This window comes from Calypte anna, chromosome 13, assembly GCF_003957555.1.
Source record: "Calypte anna isolate BGI_N300 chromosome 13, bCalAnn1_v1.p, whole genome shotgun sequence".
Taxonomy (NCBI): Eukaryota; Metazoa; Chordata; class Aves; order Apodiformes; family Trochilidae; genus Calypte; species Calypte anna.
The window spans coordinates 8,391,548-8,397,547 of NC_044259.1; positions in this window are offsets into that span (position 1 = coordinate 8,391,548).

Sequence of the window (6,000 nt, forward strand, 5' to 3'; positions counted from 1 at the left end):
ATCCTGAAGGTATTTTGGGGAGATGAGATGCACGATTTGAGGTCAGCTTGGTTTTTAAATCCTTTGAATTCAGATAAATGAGAGGGGATTGATTTCAAATTATTTTAACTGTGTAAAATAGATTGAGTATTCCTTTTTTCAGGGAAAAAAAAAATCTCAGCCAATTAGCTGACATAATGGTTCTATGCATCTTCTGTGAAGTTCTGAGCAATTCTGTACTGTTTCCTGGGGCCTACAAACAGCTCCATAACCTCAGTGTGCCAAAATGTGCCTCCTGAAATAATCAGGATTAAACATCTCGCCAGGGGGATATGATTTCTCTCAAATTAATGTCTGATCCCTTCACATTAACACTTTATCTCATCAAAATGATACGGAGTCTGTTACTCTCCTACCAAAAGTTCTCTCTGTGTTTTAAGGACATAAATGACATAAGCTAAGTGACGTTTTTTTAATTTCTCAGATCTTGGGTTACACCATGTATTCTCTGCCATATCTCATGAACGTTTTTTGGGTCTGAATGACATTCACTAGGCCAGGGCATTACCTGTTTACCCTTGATATTTGAGTGTTGCTTTGGTCTGATGATGTTACAAGCACCATATCTAATCTGCAAACATATTTCACTCCTGGTGTTTTATCCTGGGTGCCTGCTGCATGGGGGTAACAGTAGATTTGTCTGTAAATTAAGGTTTCAGTCAGTGCATATGCCTAAGTATCTCTTGGCATTTCTTACTGCTGCAGTTGGGTCTGCTGAGGGCAATTCAAGTGGTTGCTTTTGGCTGTGCTCCAGGGTGTGATTTTGTTTCCCTTTCATTGCCATCCAAGTGGTGTGATGATGACAGAGCTTCTGCCTGGTGTAAGTCTCATGTTGGATAAGGACTAGGTCCTAACTTCTTGATTTCTGGATGAATGACTAGTGCTTCATGAGAGCTGCTCATTACATCCTTTCTCTTCCATCTGCTGGCACATCTGCCAGCCTTTCCCTCACTGAGCTATTTCAGAACCATCCTCTTCTCTGGTGACACCAGGTACACTGAACTCTGTCCCTGTGATGTGATTTCCCACCAGTCACACCTGTTACTTGGTCATGTCCTTCTCCTGCAGAATATTGTCTGTGGTGCAGCATGAACTGGTCCAGCAGTGAGCAGCTGATTCCCACCAACCCTGCTGAAATGACACCAGCACATGGAGAATCTTTTCTGTCACAAACGGGGTTTGCTACAGTTTTACTCGGAGTCCACATGGAGAGCCATTCCTCTCTGTCACCCTGGAGGAACGGTGGGGAAACCACAAGTTGCCCCTGTAGTTAGCACTTGTTCTTATTCCCATCCACTGGAGATGTCTGGAAACTGTCCAGGGGAAAAAAAAATATTATCACAGTTAATAGATGGATGAACTCACTCCAAACAAGCACCTTCCTCAGTTAATTCAGCTCAGTTCATGGTGGTGAAAGTAGCTGAAGTAGAGATCCCTCAAAACCCCACAGCACTAGAGTTAGTGATCATTTTATTAGAAGTCCACCCCCTATATAGCCATGAACTTCACTAAGAGCTGATAATTATAGTTTATTTACTTTTTACAGTTCCCATGTACTTCAGCCCTGCATGTTTTCCGTGGATCAGAGTTATTTCTGATCAGCATTGTGGCTTTCAATCTGTCAGTGTCAAACCTTCAATGGCAGCCAAATGGCCAAAGTTTTGCCTGGGCCTTGGGAAGAGCTGCGGATGGTGTCTGCTGCTTCAGCAACTTTTAGTTTTTCCCAATGTGGTTTCCCTACACTTGGGCAATCCTGTCACTGGTGACCTTTGCCTCTATACTGCCTAAAAATGCCATCTGGCCTGAAACCCATGTGGGAAACAGATGATCTCCTCTGAGCTGTGGGACACCTACCACAAGCTTGTACTTGGGCCTTCTCCAGTTTTTAGCCAGTTCACTAACAATCCTTTTTGGAAGGGCTTTATTCTACACAGATGATAGGAATGGAAATTACATACAGATGGGAATTAACAGCTGCTGCTTTACTAAGACCCCTGTTTTCTGCTTCCTGGGGAGATCTGTCAATTCAGGTTTATACCATACCTTCCTTTTCTTCAACAGTGTACATTTTGAAGTTCCTTCAGTCAGTTCTTTGTGAGCTGTCTTTTCACAAAAGCTTTTTAGATGGAACCCTTCTAAGAGTAGGGATCTTTTTCCACTATGAATTTTGCATTCAGCTCAGTAAAGCTGCTTCCCAAATCCATCACTGGTATGAAGTGCTCCATCAGGACCTACCAAACCAGTCTCCTCATTTCACATCATGTCCCAGCTCCATTTCCTGCCTCTGTCTGACATCTCAAAAGGTTTTCATTGTAGCTGTCTGCAAAACTAGAGTCCATGCAGGGAACAGAGAAAAAATATTTTACAAATAGATATTGCTATAGCATTTTGATGGAAGGACCTAAAATCCTTCAAGAATACTGCACTGGCTTCTCAACAGCCTTCCAGTCCACACAGCCTCCCATCTGATGTGCTTTTCCAGACTCCACTTCTTTTTTGCACCCTCCTTCATATCTTCACCAATAGAATAGCTTTTTCCTATCTGAAAGCCTTTGCCAGCTGTGCTAATACTTGCTTATAAACTTGCTTACAGAGATTTCACAATTCCAACAGACAGGACTTCACTTTTAGCCCCTGCTTAAAATGCAGGCTGAAATCCTGAACTTGGCCTTTTCAGAGAAGTAATTTCTTTCCCTCTGCAGTCACACTGCAGTGAATATTCACTCCCTATTTGCACACACAAACCAGGCAGTCCACTGTCAACTTCAGCTACAAAATGTATGTTGTGTTCTTCGTAGTGAAATAAAAAGAACACATTTCCACCTTATTACAGGAAGTTATTTTTGTAGTACTTTATATTTTGGGGATAAGAATTGTGTTGGGCAAAGTTTGATAATGGGTACTGGTGTTGTGCAGCTGATCTTGCTGGATCATCACCAACTAAATAACCATTTATCTGCTTATCATCTTTTTCAAACTTCTTCCTTTGAAGGCTCCAAGACTGGATACAGTGCTTGCACAGGATCTATTCTTGGAGCAACTTAATTCAGTGCTGTTGAAGTATTGCATTAGCCCCAAAAGTCAGAGCTCTGTCAGAAACAGATGCAGCACAGCAAGCATCAGCTGAGGAAAGTGTACTGGAGAGAGGACACATGTTCCTTGCTCACTGCACCTGCTGCCAGCACAGTCCCCTGAAGCCCAGCCAGTGCAGAAGAGGATGTGCCACGGGCTCCCTGGGTGTGGGGCTGAGCCTGGAGCAGCATCTGTGAGAGCTGCACAGCAACAGGAAACAAATTCAGCTGCCAACCTGCTGCTCCACCTCTACAGCTCCTATCTCTGCCAAGCTCAAGGGTGGGGGGATGGAGAGCAAGAATCTCCCTGCTGGGGTGCCCATGTAGCAGCCTTGTCCCTGCAGCAGGCACTGGTGCAGATGTGCTAACATACAAAATAATGGGTAGTAGCAAATTTGGGTGGGATAGGGATGGGGAAGAAGAGAGAGGAAGGGAGAGAGTGGCTTAATTCAGGCCTCATTGAAACCTATTACCTGTTCTTCAGCTTTGGGATAATACCCTTCCACATTACTAGGAAAATGTACAGGTTTACTTCTGCCATTTTCTGCTTTTACAGAAAGGGAAAATCACCTTGGATTGTAAGTAGTAAGAAGTAAACTCTTACTTACATCTCTGTATGTTTCTGGGATGAGGTTCTCTTGCCTACTCACTCATTTGGATCTTCAACCCGGCTGGAATCAGCACCAGAATGATTACCATACAATCTTTCTCATTATTTTCTAGCTTTTTATTTTAAACTGGGGGGTTCTAATATTTCTCTGCAACATTTGCCCATGGATTTGGTTGTTTTGGTCTTGACTTGACAGTTGAGATAGTGTTGCTGTGTTAGTATTGTGCATGTAAAGGAACAGTGTGTTTTCATGAACAGGTTTCAGATGTTCCTTTCCTAAGCAGATCAATCCAAATGAACTCTTGCCTAGCAAATTATGTTTTACTAAACATTTGCTCAGAAAATACATTCCATGTTTTGATGTACTGGCATGTTTGCTGATCTGACCATGCTTCAATAGTACAAAATAGGAGCTGGCCTGGTGATTTAAGGTAATAGAGTCAATTGTAAAGCAAGGATTGGTTGCTTCTTAATTTAAAAAAAAGAATTAGGTAAAGTGTAAGGGTGAAAATCAAATCATACTTTTAAAAGTATATGAAATTCAAGAAGAGAAGATAATAGGTATTTAGTCTGAACCTTGACAGCATCCTGTTGTGTGCCCCATGCCAAAAAACCAAACCCAAGTGATTTTCAAGCTGTTTAAAAAAATAGGGGAGAAAAAGAGCCAGTCTTTCATGCCAAAGCCTCAAGCAGAGGCTGACGCTGTTGTCAGAAGAGAGCTGCTGTGCTTGTCTTGTTTCCTACGTGATTGACAATCCATGTGACACCATCCCTGTGCCCAGTACAACTCCTTTGGAGTTTTTCCATTGGCTTTGGTGAGAACTGGCTCAAATCCTACAGTTGTCTAATGTGTTAATGTGTCAACTGTGTAAAAAACTTTGAAACATCATTAACTGTTGTACAACTAATGATCTGTTGGATGATAATGGTATCTGAATAGGGCAGATGACCACAGGAATTTCCCTCAAATGCCTGTGCATTATTAAAGACAGAACTATGGCATGGATCTGGCAGTGCAATTTCATTAAAAAAACCAGGAGGTTTTCTGGAGAGCTAACGTTTAGGTTGCCCCTTAGTCACCAAACCAATGAAGTGGTGTTGGACTGAACTGAGAACAGTTTGCCTTTGACAGGATCATTATTATTTTTAAGTATCAAATAATTTCCTGTTGTTATTTTTGGTGAAGAATTAGAAACAAGTTTCTGGTTTCTATTCAAGCTTTAGATAAAGAATATCATAGCAGAAAGTATGGGTGGAAAGCCCTACATGCCCTCCCTGACATTCCTGTCATCAAGGGGTTTATTGTAGAGTTTTGTGCCTAAAACTCAGTGGCTGAAGCACTCAATTTACAGTTGTATTATTTATTGGTGTCATTGTTTAAGGCTGGGCTGGCAATTAACTGAATGAGAGATGCTCCCTGTTAATCCCCCTCCCTGATAAAAAAAAGGAGAGAGAGTAAGGGAGGGAGACTTAGGGGTTGAAAACTAAACTCACAGCTTTAAAGAAAGAGTAATGATAGAAAAGGAAATAATGAATCTGTACAGCACTTGCATCTGCAGGGCAGGTCTGTCTTATCATTCTAGGGCACTGTTAGGACAAACAGTCCTCGCAAGTCAAAAATGATGCAATGTTTCACCATTCATCTTCGTTGATCAAGCCTGGGAGCTGTGCCTTCCCCTTTCTCAATGCAAAGCAAAGAATGTGCTTTCAGCTGAACTTTCACTGCTCACTCACTTTGTTCTGTGAAGGTGTTTTGTGTTTTCATCAGCTCTTAAAGTCCTTGGTGACTGTGGCTGAACCCCAAGGTCCTTTCTGAGGCTTAATGCTCTCTCTTGATCACACTGAGCTCCAGGTGGTTTAAATAGGATTCCTGCTTGAGGAAGAGGATGAAACTTGGGATGTGGTGGAGTATGTTCTGTGAAAGGACTTTCACCCATAACCTATATTGCCTTGACTTGGCAGTATTGTTTTATCTTGTATATCTGACACTCTCCCTTTCACTGCTTACGTAAGAAAACCGTTTGTACTGTCAACAGCTCTGTTTAACCTTTAATAGCAAAATTAGTAACTAAAACCAAGAGGCCCAAGTCCTGAGGCCCATATTTGGGTAAAATTTCAGTGTAAGCCAATGGTAGTTTTCTGAGGGACAGGTCTAAAAAAGCCCTGAATTTTGAATTTAGAATTTACTCCAGCAAGCTTTTTCAGTAGCTTCTGTTTCTGCTCTCCAGACTAACAAGGACTACAGTGGCAGGGAGAGGAAATGTTAGAGGAACCTTTCTT